At 36.7% G+C, this 14,860-nt stretch overlaps 1 protein-coding gene across 2 annotated transcripts in view; it reads right to left on the bottom strand.

The window, feature by feature from the left end:
• The window catches only part of Cdh12 (cadherin 12), a 1,068,420-nt gene extending 1,054,250 nt beyond the window's left edge, over positions 1-14,170 (bottom strand). For both annotated transcript variants that reach the window (XM_029469980.1, XM_029469979.1), the window contains exon 1: positions 13,892-14,170. The gene's annotated coding sequence lies outside the window, so the exon portion shown is untranslated. The remainder of the gene's footprint in view (positions 1-13,891) is intronic.
• Positions 14,171-14,860: the final 690 nt, after the last annotated feature.

The raw sequence follows: 14,860 nt of genomic DNA, 5'->3' as shown, positions 1-14,860 counted from the left end.
CTATGATTGAAGCTTCATTAAAATGATGATGATTCACCACTTAATTTATTAACAATTAAACAACAACAGCAACACATTTTGACAGAGCCACGAATGTAGCATTTACATAAATGCAATATTTTATTCTTCTAACACATAATTCACATTTTCGATACAGTTACAATTTAAGGAAATAGTTTTCATTGAGGTCAAAATTTTTTCTTTGTTGAATATATTTTGTTATTTATTCATAAGTGTCTGTGCTGTACCTAAATCTGTACCTAAATCTATTATTTATTTAGGTATGTGTGTCTTTTATGAGACAAATTAGGAAGCTTCATTAGCCTCAAACAAAAAAGGGACACAAAAAAAAAATACAATTTTTTCACAGTACCATATATTGACCCTATATCTTTGAGTATGCTAGGCAAGTGCTCTACCACGACCTGCAGCCCAATCCCTTAATGAGACATGCTTTAAGGGGCTAAAGCTGCCCTTGAAGTTAATAATTAAAGGCTATGCTAATAACTCAGGTCACTGCTAATTATCCTTGAGATGTAGAGACATAAGTAGAGCTACTGAGAACTGGAGAGGATCTCCATATACTTTGGATACAGGGGTAAGAGGTTTTCTATGGAGATTATTATGCAATGTGAAATAAGATCAGGGTGTGAGAAATTGATTGAGACTTTCCAGGTTGATTAACTGGATGAATTGGCCCCTTTAAGTGAACTCAAATAACAAACATTTAAGAGTGAAGTCTAAGAATTCAATTTGGACATCTAGGTTTGAGATGCCCATCCGAAATCTAATTTATATGCCTAGTAAAGCACATGGATAGAGATTAAATTTGGGTAAATCAGAGATTGGAGATGCATATTTTGGAGTTTTCAGCATATGGTGTCTAAAATTATGAACTTGGGTGAGATCACTTTGGGCGTGGGTGTAGATAGAGATAAACAGGAGCTCCTGCAATAATGTGAGAAGAATCTAGAAAAGGCTATATGGTGGTTCAGTTATGAGGTGCTGGTGTGAAACGTTGTCTCTGGAAGCAAAAGTTCACTGAGTAGGAGCAGAAATGAACACTTTGACCTATGAACGTTCGGCTGTAACAAATTTGTTTTTTTCTTATCATGAAGTTGCATTGAATTTATAATGAAATCTGAAAGTGTAGTTAAAAATAATTATTATTATTTAGATAACTAAAGAGCATCAGGTGACAGCAGTTAAAAAGCCTGAGCAGGTTATATTTGGGGGAAAAGTTCCTAAAATATCATGTAAGGAATTGGTACTATGTGGAGGCCTAAATAAAGCTCTTATTAGTCATTTCTTGGATTAGACTTCACCTCCAGATGGCTTCGCCTAAAATGTAAACATGTGACTTGAAATGGATAATGTTAAATAAGTAATCTCAAAAGTATTTTAAAATGCAGATGTCTAAAATTATCACAGATGCTCCTGTATTTCACAGGGATTCACCCTGGAAAATCCATTCATCTTTGCTAATGCTGTAAGTAAAAATGAATTTAATACACCTAACACATTGAACATAGTCTAGAACATTGTAGAGTAAGGTGTTGTGCACTGTCCTTTGACTCTCTTTCTGCATATGATTTTCCATTGAGAAGCCAGCATTTTTAGCATAGATATTGTATATACTTTCTACATAAATGATTGAAATACTAAGCTCTAAATCCACATAGACTTATGTAATTCTAAAGCAGAGAAATTGCAAATCACACCACTGTAAATCAGGAACAATCTGTACCTACATATTCACAACTAAAAACAAACAAACAAACAAACAAGACAACAAAAGGAAAAAATGGAAGTTTTCTAATTCTGACCATGGATAAAGAATGGCCTGTAGCGTCCATGAACGATGCTTCTCTTTCCTTGTGGCTCTTGAAATAAGGAAAGGTTGAATTGAAAGAAATTCTAAAATTTTGGTATCTTGTCACCCAAAACAACTGCTTTCTCTTATGCCTAACTCACACAGTACAATTTTCTTTTTCTTTTTTTCCAATTTTTATTAGATATTTTCTTCATTTACATTTCAAATGCTAACCCAAAAGTCCCCTATACCCTCCCCTCGCCCCACCCTGCTTCCCTACCCACTCCTCCCACTTCATGGCCTTGGTGTTCCCCTGTACTGGGGCATATAATGTTTTCAAGACCAAGGGGCCTCTCTTCCCAATGATGGCCGACTAGGCCATCTTCTGCTATATATGCAGCTAGAGACATGAGCTCTGAGGGTACTGGTTAGTTCATATTGTTGTTCCACCTACAGCGTTGTAGACCTCTTCAGCTCCTTGGATACTTTCTCTAGCTCCTCCATTAGGGGTCCTGTGTTCCATCCAATAGATGACTATGAGCATCTACTTCTGTATTTGCCAGGCACTGGCATAGACTCACATGAGATATATTTTAAATAACGAACAATAATCCATGGGGAGCACTGTCATTTACAGTTCTATTTAATTCCTTTTTATAAAATTGGATAATTTATTTATTTACATTTCAGATGTTATCCCCTTTCCTGATTTCCCCCCAGAAACTCCCTATCCAATCTCCACTCCACCTACTTCTATGAGGGTGCTTCATCATCCTCTCCCCCCCCCCCAGCCTCCTTGCCCTACACTGGGGCATCAAGCCTTCACAGGACCAAGCACCTCTTCTCCCACTGACGCCTGACAATGCCATTCTCTGCTACATATATGGTTGGAGCCATGGGTCCCTCTATTTGTACACCTTGGTTAGTGGTTTAGACTCTGTGAGCTCTGGTTTGTTGATATTGTATTCTTCAGATTGGGTTGCAAACCCCTTCCTTCATTTCCTTCATTCCTTTCTCTAACTCCTCCATTGGGGACCCTGTGCTCAGTCTAATGGTTGCCTGTGAACATCTGACTCTGTATTTGTCAGACTCTGGCAGAGTCTCTCAGGAGACAGATTATAAGGTGAAAACAGATGCCTTTCCTGAGGAAAGCCCTGGTTTTGTTTGTTTGTTTGTTTGTTTGGGTTGGGTTGGGTTGGATTGTTTTTAAAGGTAATTTTAGAACTTTATCCCAAAATTATCATCCTATATTTATAAAGTTTGAAAGTTTTTTTTTTTTGGCATGAAAGAATGGACAAGTATATCCATTTACAAAAACTGGTTAAGTAACCACTAATGAAAATATCTTGGCTCTCAGTTAAAGCTATTAATCATAGCATTGTGACTGGAAAGCGAAATGCAATAATTTTTCAGTTTAGTTTTCTGTGAATTCACAATATTAGGATCTTTTCCTCCAATTCAAGTTTGTAAGAATACTCATAACTTACCAGTTTTCTGTAGTGACATGAACTAATGGACCATCTTTAAATTAATTCACTAACAGAGCCAGAACACGGTACAAACTCTCCTTGTCTGCACAACTCTGAAACTGGCATCACACGCACACATGAACTCACCATTGTTCATCACCCCGATGGCTGTCATCACTATTGTAAATCACAAAGTAAGAATAAATGAAGTTGTTTCCCTACTGTCATTCATATTCCATAGCTTTCAGCATAGTGTGAAAGTATTTCATTTTTAGGAAGAATTAGTGCCAAAAGTGTTTATTTTCTTCTATGGGAAACACTTAGCTAGCTTTAGAGATTCCAGTGAGGAAGTTGTTCTTTTGTGTGCACATGTGTCTATTTTTATGTGTGCATAAGAGTGCACACAGGAGTGATAAAGTTGAAATGTGAGGACATTAAAAAATGCTCTGAAAAGCACATAAAGTATGTTTTCCAGTGTTTCCCCCTCAATTTTGAAGACATCTTAACACAGATGTATGCTTCTGGAGATATGGTGCACAAAATTAACAGGAATATAAAATAAGCAATTGTCATGTTGGCAATAGAGACAATTTGGCTGCTTGCTGATTATATTTATGGATAATATAACATTTTAACACATTATGGGTAGGCTTCTACATATGAGGTGGCACAAATATGGATGTCTATGTATATTTGTGTTTAAGTCACATGCATATGGGAACATTATTCATGGACATGTCAGTTGTTTTTAGGATATTTAGTAGGGAAGAGGTCATTCCTGTATTCCAAAATCCTTGCAAGAGAAGGTAAAACAGTAATTTTAAAGGAAAAAAAGAACAGACTTGGATGGAAAGAGTAAATATTTATCTTTCTTATTAAGAAGATGAGCAAATGAAATCTGAATAAGCAATTACTATGTTGCTATTCTCACAAGAAAATAGACTCAGTTGAGTTCCTTGCTGTGGGCACATGCATCCAGTCATTCATCTACAGTGATCAGTCAAAAGAGCTCACTAACTTCCATAGTAAGGTCCCAAACACCAGCTTGCAAATCTAACGAATAAGGAAGATCAACACTATTTGGAAGTGGTGACATGACCCACATGGATGTTAGGGATAATGGACAACTTAGCTCACTGCAAATAGAACAGCTCCATGATCTGTCATTAACCTAAGTGAGCCTGTGATTCACTGAAGCAGCCCTCGAAATGAATAGGTCACCGCCTGTTTAAAAGCTCTGAGATTTGCTAATGTTCCAAGGACTTAGAGTCTATTAGAGCAGACAACCTGAGCATGTACAAAATTAGAGGTAGCTTTAGATACCTAACATGCTTTGATTTGTTGAATAATCTTCCTTAGAAGCTGTTGTAACCCAGGAACACTGTAGTTGCAATATTATTCTGCAGAAATATGTAGAAGTGTCAAGTTGAAAACAAGAGAGAGGAGTATGTCAAGAAATACTCCACAAAAAGAATTAAGTTTCCACTCAAGATGGACTTTCGGAGTGCAATTAACTCCATTAGAGAGAATCGAGTTCTGAATACTGCTCAAATTAAGGCAGTGCAGTTAGTAGCAGGAGTAATTCAGGAAGAATTAGCAGTGCCCTTCTGAAGAGAGCTACTGAATTAAATCTTAGAAAGTGTTAGGACTAAACCACTTAATTGCTTCTTTAGCTGTTCTGGACACTACACAGACTCAAATCCAGCTCTTAATGCACAATCCCCACAGTAACCTTCAGAAACAAAACCGAATCTCGAACCAATTAGGCAAACCTTTGTCAGTCTCCATACCTTTAGAGTGTTCCCATTTCATTTTATTTTAATGGTAGATGACAAGGAAAAACTGGGCCATTTTAGAATAATACAGCATTGGATTTTGAGTTGAAATGACCAGTACTTTTCCACATTATCTTGCCTTGAACTTTTACATGCTTTTATATACTTAGCATTTGTATTGTGTTATATTCATTTCAACATTTACCAGGACATAGATTCTGCAATAAGTATAAATGTGTGCAGATGTAGTGCATTGTGAATGTATTTGTAGGCCAAGTTTTAAATAAACAGTCAATTTAACCGAAAGTTGTACAACTCACCCTTCTCCCAAAAGGTTCCTTTAATGCTCTCCAGAATCTTCGAGCATGTTTATATGTACTCATAGGTTTGGGTGAATTTCTGTGCTTGTACTTATTCCTTCAATACTTATTCACCACTCTTACTGATGACTTCCGGTGCCAGACACTATTATGATGACTTTCTATCATGGAACTTGCTTTTCATTTCATAAAAAAATATAAAAGTTCCTGGATTATATTTGTGTTGCATATCAAGAAAACTATCATAAATAGAACTTACTCTTAACTTACCTATAAAATACCTAAATTACTAGCCATAATACTTCAGTAATATACTATACTGAAGTATTATGTCTTAGTATCAGTCATTTATTCTTATGAGGGCATGGAGAGATGGTAATTGTGATGTCCTATGGATTTCCAGAATTTTAGGAGTATAACATTGCATATGGTTAGCACTAGAAAACCTCAAATTTCAAAGAATAATTTTTAATAAATGTACATCATTTTCACAATGTGTTAATGTCAACAAGAATTAATTCAATACATTTTAAAGTAGGAAACATCTATAATGCAATTAATAATATTTCACATAATCCAGGGACATAATTATTTTGTATAATCCAATGAAATAGTAAATATTCTCCTGGTACTATTAAGAAAATTTGCAGATGAATAAAGGTCCTGATTCACTTTGGAAACTAAATATAATTTACAAATAATGCCTAAAGATATCTTTCAGAAATTATGACAAGTTCATTTGAGTTGAAATAAACTGTGCAGCTCAAAGAGAATGACAGTTATTGACAAGGAAGAGTTTGGGGAGTTAAAAACAGATAGAAAGGGGAAAGTTCAGATATCCCTTGTTTCTTAGACAACAGTAGTTCTTTGATGGTAACATAGGTGGTTTTATACTTGGACATTGTGCTATAAACTATTATGGAGGAATAAAAATTGCAAAGGTATTATCAGAACAATTTGGTTGTTATTGTACAATCCAGGTCTGAAATGAGAGTGACTGAGATAAAGGTGACTGTAGGTATGGGACATGAGAAGTACTTCACTTGAAGGTATATAATATCTCCTCTAGACTTAGATACTATGAATCCATCAGAACTAATATATAGTTGAATAAGGGGAGACTAGGAAGGTCTCAGGAGTGATCTTAAAGTGTCAATCTATTGGGGAGAAAGCTCTTCCTATGTGTTATACCTCATTTATAAATGTTGTTCAAACACAATGTAATGAAATCTCTATTTCCTTACTGCAACACTGTTGAGAGTGAGGGCAACCTTACAATATTTGGCCACTAGAGGAAAGAAAAATCACTGGGAAATCTCCTTGAAGGGAAGAAGTGAAGGATGACCTCTTCCTCTCTCAGCGTCCTTTCCTCTTTCTTCCCTCCCTGCATCCCTCCTTCTTTCCCTCCATCCATGCATTCCTCTCTTCCCCTCCCTTTCTGTTTACTGAGAATCCCAAAGTGATAATACAATGCATATTAAGATGAATCATTGACCAGAAAGTTCACTGGAGGCATGTGACTACAAATGGGCATTTCAAAACAGCCTCCCTAAAGTTGTTTGTTTCCAGTATTTTGTCAGCACTATGGGAAGGTGCTGAGGACATTGTGTAATTCACCAAGACGAACATGATTACAAAAACAAAAATAGCAGTATCTTTAGTCTATACAAGGTAAATAGGAATCAAGAATTTAGTTTTGAGGAAATTGTACTTGAAATGACTATTAAATATTCAAGTGTAAATATTAATTGCATATTCTAAGATCATAGTCTGATGTCCAATTAAAGAATTGGAGATGAAGACCGTTTGGGGAATAAATGCACCTATGTTGTGAGGAAGCCTGTATCTTTATTGAATCTCTATGTAGACACTCTATGAAATCCTATAATGAGTACCAAGATATCTCAGAAGATGTTATCCATAGGTTCAAAAGCAAAAACACTCCTGACAGGAGAATGAAAATGAAGAAAAATAAAATTGTAACAAAATTCAAAGCACATGAAAGTTTCTTGTTAGGAAGACCAGCAGGCTAAACTTAGACCTCTGGGATCTCTCAAACATTGTACCACCAACCAGGCAGCATATGCCACCTGATATGAGGGCCCCAACACATGTACAGCAGAGGACTTCTGTGTCTGGGTTCAGTCAGAGAAAATGCACCTAACCCTTAAGAGACTTGAGGATCCAGAGAGTGGGGAGGTCTGATGGGGTGGGGGCATCCTCTTGAAGGCAGGGGAGGAGGTATGGGATGTGGAACAGTCAAATCGTAGACTAGGAGAGGGTAAAATCTGGACCATAAAAAAGAATTAAGTAATAAATAAATAAATAAATAAATATTTCAAGTGTTATAACTGTATAGTTTTTCATTTTGCTGCTTCTAAATTTTATTCCTTATAATTTATAAAAAAAAATCAACCAAAATCCCTTAGGCAGGCCAGCATGTCTGTTTTTCTATCCCATGCTTTGAGGTACCTGGCCTTAATATTTGTTTCCAAATGTAACATTTGCCTGATCAACAGTGTTTCTGCTATTGGAGTGAGTAGCCTGCAGCCTGAAGCAGGCCACATACCATATATACCACAAGAATAATCTTATTTTACTCATTGTTCTTATTAAGAAATGTAGGAATGCAAAGTACTTGTTAAATGACAATATAGACTATTGAATGTATTAGAGAATAAACATCCTATAATTCCTGTTAAGCTTTTACCCTATTAAATTCAGTATTCCAGTAGCCATGCTCAATCACATGACTACAATATGAAGATTCATTCTATCAGGATCTACCTGGCAGTGAATGTCTTCCTTTCATAGACAGCTTAACACATATGCTGAAATTATATTATGAAAATTAAAATTTCTTCCTGTGAGGCTATGGCTGATTACAGAATTTTATCTCAGTCTTCTCAGTCTCACTTAACTAACATATATCCCAGCCCTGCCAAAAGCTTATGCTTCACTCTTTACCTCATGTCCCACTGCCTGTAATTAAGGAAGAGAGGGAATGGAGCTAAATCTTACTTTAAAATCTGCCAGCAATCACATCCCTTGAAGGAATGGCAAAACTTCATGGAAATATTGATTCACAAAGCACAGAAGAATATTTCATTGTAGATATAGAAACATGCTTAAGGACAAAGATGCATTCTGAGAAATAAACCTTTAGGGAATATCACTATTGTGCAAAACTTGTAAAATATACTTAGAAAAAACTAGATAGTGTACATCAAGTCAGCAGTGCATGGTCCTTTTGAGGGAATCAAGAAAGGCAAGAAATATAAAATACAGGCAGTTGCTGCCAGGATACAACAACATAGACTTCAATGTCAACACTGTTTAAGTAGAGCAATTATGCTATAAATTATTAGTTAAAAACAAAGTCCAGTAACAAATTTTATCAATATCCAATATTATGCACCAAAATAATTATTTTATATTTCTAGAAATATATGATTCTTTTTATAACAGCAATACAACAAACTAGTTTAAATCTATGGTAGCTACAAATCTATATTTCTGGACACCAGTGAATTTTTTTCTCTATTATACTCTATGGGACCACCAATGAATACAAGATCTCTGGCTGGTTTTCATGCCATTAGAAGTGCCTGTATCAACCAACCCATAGCCCTGCAGCTCCCAAGGACTAAACCACCAACCAAGCAGTACACATGGAGGGACCCATGGCTCAAGCTCCAAATGTAGCAGAGAATAGCCTTTAGGATATTGAGAGGCCCTTGGTTCTGTGAAGGTTCTATGCCCCAGTGTAGGGGAAGGCTTGGGCCAGGAAGCAGGAATGGGTGGGTTGGTGAGCAGGGGGAGGAGGAGAGGATAGGGGGTTTTTAGAGGGGAAATCAGGAAAGGAGATAACATTTGAAATGTAAATAAAGAAAATATCTAATACAAAAAAGGAGTGCCTATGATTACATTTTCATTGTTTTAGAAGTCTCTCCTAAACGTTTCTTCAGAAGTAAGTACAAGTAACAACTAAGTAAAGAGTTTTATTTTTATTTTCTGCTATAAATTTGCATCATACAGTAATAATATTAATTTATATTCTGCCATTAAATTTCCATTTGTTTGTGTGTGTGTGTGTCTCAAAGCAGGTTTGTGAATGAGTGAAGTGCTCATACAGGTTATCAGAGGGCAGTAGAACTACAGGAGCTGCAGGCACAGGCAGGTGTGGCTTTCCCAATGAGAGTGCTAGGACCTAAGTGTCAGTCTTCTGTAAGAGCAGTGAGCTCTCTTAACTGCTAACAACCTCTGCAGCCCCACTCTCTACTTGTGGTCTCCCTTTTAAAACTTAAGCCGTCTTCACAGTTAGTGATTCTTCCATAATGCAAGTAATGTCCATGCCTATTTGTTAAGGTTTTATACAGAAAGAGAAAAGGATTATTTTTGCATTTATTAGTGTGCATCTTTGTGTGTGAGTGTGTGCCTGTGTGTGTATGTGTGTGTGTGTGTGTGTGTGTGTGTGTGTGTGTGTATTATACCCAAGGCATTTTGTTTATCAGCAGACAACTTTTAAGAGTTGGTCCTGTCTTTCCATGATGGAAGCCCTTGGGATTAAATCCAGGTCATCAGGTTTGATGACAGGTGTCTGTAGGCATCAAGCCATTTCAGTGGCCCAGATAATTATCTGTGTAAGTAGCCTAAAGGCAGTTTCATCTTCATCATGATAACTAAGTCCAACAAGTAACAAATCCTGTCAACATGTTTTATCAGCTAATGGAGTGGGCCTTGTTGTTACCTTAACCCAGGCTTCTGCAGTTAAAGTTTAAAGTCAGAGGACACGTCCACTAATGAGTATGGCCAACGAAATACTAGTGTTCTACATTAAGTAGTACAAGAAGCCTACAATCAAGAAGTAAAACATCTTGCTCCCAAATGCCCAGAAAGTAATTTTATACCGTTGTTTTAAATCTTAGCCCAGCATTCAGGATGTCATCAGGCTGTAAAGGAATCAAAATTCTCATACTTATACATAGAAGAACGTTTTTGGTATTTAATAATCATTATCAAAAACATTGGAACCTTTAATTACATCACAAATTGAAGATGTTATCAAGCATATCTGAAGCTAGCACCATACTTCACAGGTGAGTCCTTCTAACACATCATCAACTCTGAGGAAAAGTGCATGCCCCCTTTTTACATTTGAGCATATCAGTTAGAGAGTGGTGTGTAAGCCCTCCCCCTTTCTATGAGTATCTGTGCTCAGTCTTAAGCCTCAGCTTTTCACTATAGTTCGAAGATATATGTGCATGAAATGTATACTTTTTAAACATAATTTTCCATATATGGTGGATATATAAGTGTCTATATATTCTCAGTAATGTGAACTACTTTATAAAGGAGTCATGTAGCTATTTATAGAATAAAGGTTACATGTGAAAATCAGGAAATAAAATAACTGGGGCATAGCAAAGATTTAATTTATCCCATATTGTAAATATGTTAATGCAATGAAAACCATAATAAAATTGAATGTATAGCATAGTTTGTCCTTGCTCTGATTTTGATATGGTTAGGGTATGATTGTCAAAGTTCATGATAAAACGTAATCAATGTATAATTGAGTTTTGAGAACATGTGTCAAGAATATCATAAAAGTAGAATTACATCATGTAGAATTCATTTTTATTCATTTTTTTCTTTGGACACATCTTTCACTTGTCCTAAGACTAAATGTTATTTATTCCATATTGCTTGTCATATGCTACTGTAATTTTAAGGAATCATGATCATGCTATACAGAGGCGGTATCACAATCACACACACATTTCCCTTTAATAGTGTGGTTGTCGTGTAACAACCCTTCTGCATAGCAATTTAGGAAAAATACATTTGCCTAAAATTCAAAAGTGATTTTTAACAGTTGCTACCCTTTAAAATACTTACCACTTGTCATCAATAAGGAATAAGAAAGCCTAAGTTAATTCCTTAAAACTTTAACCCTTGTGTAATGAAATAATTTATTTTCCAATACTAATTTTATTCATCATAAAAGCAAGAGCCAATATTTTAAAGCAGAATGGATGGACTGTTTCTACTTATGCTTTAATATAGATAGGATTGGAACCACAATATCTATTTAATGCTGTCTGTTGATTGGTACTGATAATATAGGCTATAATCACATATACAAAGCAGTAATTTGCTCAACAACAGACACAATACTGCCTTACTTAGCATTAGACAGGTGTAGCAATGCTTGCCTTTGGAAGTGTAAGTGTATTTGTAACAGGATGTACTAATAGGTCATTTTATTATTCAAGGGTTTAGATTTAGAATTGTTACAAGAAAACATGGCAAACAAGCATCGTCCTGCATCTCTCTAACATACACTTAGATTTAATAGCATGACATCTAGGTATAGGTGAGGAAATTAATACTTCAAATTGCACATAAACACAGTATAAACAGAATATCTGCAGGTTTAATTCATTAGCAGAAATAATTAGGTGTCATCACAGTGCATTTTAAGAATCAAGCATGAAACCGTAAGATTGGTTGTTTTTCAGCCTATATGACAAATTATTCCATGAAATAAAACCTGCCACAGTCCCAAATATAAAATTGCTTGACGTAAGCAAAAAAGAATGGTGCCCTCAAATCCAGGGGTAAGTATGTCAAATCAAGCATTATTCGGGATTTTTTTCCAATAAGCTAAGGTTTTTTTTTTTGTTTTGTTTTGTTTTGTTTTTTTGCTACCACAAAATCTTAACACAGAGAACAAATGACAATCTCTGCTGCTAAGTGAGCTCTGTATTTTTTGGTGGGTATTAACTGAAACAATCCCATCTCTAAACAGATCAGTGGAAGAAGAGAGCTCTAGTCAGAAAATCACTGGGCTTAAAACTCTCCCGACAGCTTACAAAACAGCACGAGGCAGTGGAAGTGAAGTATACAGCAATTGAGTATTAGGGGAGCACAGTAGACATGGTAAAAATGCTTCCCTTTCTGTGACTAAGAAGTTTAGTTGCAGGTTAATGTTTGAAGTTAGATTTTAAAGTAGTATAGTTGATGAAGAACAGGATACTATATTCTTAAGTGGTATTTCATGTTATTAACGATTCTCTTTTTATTTCGAGAGTTTCTTTAGCAGGTTGAGGAGCCCCTCCCGTGTTGTTGCTGAGTAAGCAGATTCTGGCAGTTAGTTAAATGGAAGTTCCCACTTGGCTTATGGCTCTGCACTTGAGTCTTCCAAAACAATGTGTCAATCAACTGCTCACAGCTAGTAAAGAATACGCAGCTGCCTTTCAATTCCGAAGGCACACTCTGTGAAGGGAGTGGGGTATTCACAGCCTGCATCTATTCCTTTCGACAAGCAACACTGTCAAAAAAGTTAAAATGATATTTTAAATTGCATAGTTTAATGTGGCAAAATTTAATGCAAGGAAATCATGAGATTCGGCGTCAGTAAATGCCTAGTACTTAAGTACTATTTTGTAACTTTCACATCTTATCAAGTGTACTGAAAAAAATAAAATAAAAAAACAAGGTCAGATGTTTGTTTAGATTTTCCACTATTTTGTCATTTCTAGAATAATGTAAACTGAGCATATATAGTCTGAGAATACTTCATGGACATTTTCCAAAGTATATAAACTGACTTCCTTGCTGAGAACTGTGTGAATGAGCTTTAAAATCCTAGAGGAGAATCTGGAAATTAAGAAACGGTTACAGAATCGGCCAAAAGTATGACAGTTGCCTCTCCAGAGAGAACGGAAGAATGTATCCGTGAGAGGCATCACAGACCCCAAAGTACAACAGTACTGAAGCCACCATATTCTCAATATAAGAGGAGTGCAAGAACCAATCATGATAAGCAGAATATTTATAAAAATATGGAGACTTGTCTTGAAAGAACCTTTAGCTTCTATGTTCTCTGTCCCATATAATCCTTACATCTTTCTGCTTACATCAAATAATTGATGGCTTTGAAATTTTTTCCAGATCATAATATATGACCCTGAGCTTGTGTGGTGATTGTCCCAAGTGAGTTTTGTGGTAGAAAACGCAAGATGCCAATACACCCAGCTAATGCAATATTAAATCGTTTCATACTTGTAATTTAAATAAGAATGTTTCAAAATTTCTCTCTGTTAAGCAAGTAGTGAAGGGAGGTGACATTTTGAAACTAAAGCGTTGTGTTGCGTTTAAACACAGTGAGAGCTCTTACAAAATAACCAGTTGAACATCTCTTTATGGCTTATCCATTTATTTTCATTTGCTCTTTTAGCCTAGCTGAGGTGCAGTAGGAGCGAACGGGTCCCTCTCTCTCTAGGCAGCCTCACAGCTGTAGAGACTACAGACTTGTTTAGAACTTGCTGAAGTTTCCTAAAGCCAAATCATTCACAAGCTTCAGATTTAGATGTCAGGTCCGTGAACAGCTTTCTTCAGCTTTGCCTAGCCGGCATCACTTTATTAATCATGCATGCGTCTCTGTGCGTGTTCCCTGAAGCGACCACACACACAGAAATCCAATCTTAGTTAGAAAAGGAGCCTTACCTGATGGCTGAGAGCAGACGCAGCTGCAGGAACAGCAACGGAGACAGAGCAGCAGCAGGATGCAACAACACAGCCTTGCTCCAAGGTGCAACTTCTCCCTCTGCCTCTCAGTCTCTTTCCTCTTCTCAATCACTGTAGCGAACCACGACCGCTCATTTTGTCCCCTTTAATTCATAGAAGGTTCCCAAGCCAGGCAGCCAGCAGACACCACTTTGTTCCTGGAAGAGTCAGCCTCTCTTCTCAGAAACGCTTGGACCCTCTCTGTGGCTCCCTCCACATTTACCCTTCAGATCAATAATGCTCTCAGGGTGGAGGGGGTTGGGGGTGTTGGGGAGGCTCAGCTGCAGTGGCTAGTCACGAGCCAATGAGGGCTCAGGATTCCTTCCCTGTCATCTCCCCGCCCTCAAAACAAAACACAGCGTGCCTTTGACACGTCTCTGAGTTGTGGAAAGTAATTGAATCCTATATTTGAAATGCATCTTATTTGTTCTTTTCTCCCCCCTACCGTTCATTGTAGAGTGCTTTGAATGAATGGGGAAGCTGAACCTCTCTAGGAAGACTCATTAGACTAGCTAGGCAGAACGGGACATTTAGGAGATGAGAAAGTGTAGCACCTGGCTTTAGACCTGATGCTGTGTTTTGAAAATGGATGCTTGTGTGAGGCAGATCGGAGAGGGAATGATTCGGTCCTTGCTCTTCCCAGGAGTTTGAATCTTTTGTTTCATGGAACAAAACAATACACTCAGTATACATCCGAGTTGTCTCGATCTTTACAGGTTAAATGACTATCAGGCAATCATTAGTGATACTTAATAGTCAAGGAGTTCCTTGCCACCCAGGTACATGTTTCTGCACCAATGCAAACATACACTCTGAGGTGGTGGAAATTGCTCAGGCTGCATTATGGGTTCTTTTAATTGTTCGTGTTTACATTTAGAGTTTTAAATTTGCATGTTTTCTGTAATAAAA

The sequence above is a fragment of the Mus caroli genome, chromosome 15 (assembly GCF_900094665.2).
Source record: "Mus caroli chromosome 15, CAROLI_EIJ_v1.1, whole genome shotgun sequence".
NCBI lineage: Eukaryota > Metazoa > Chordata > Mammalia > Rodentia > Muridae > Mus > Mus caroli.
The sequence above is the reverse complement of the archived record's forward strand: the minus strand, read 5'-3'. Positions and strand labels throughout refer to the sequence as shown.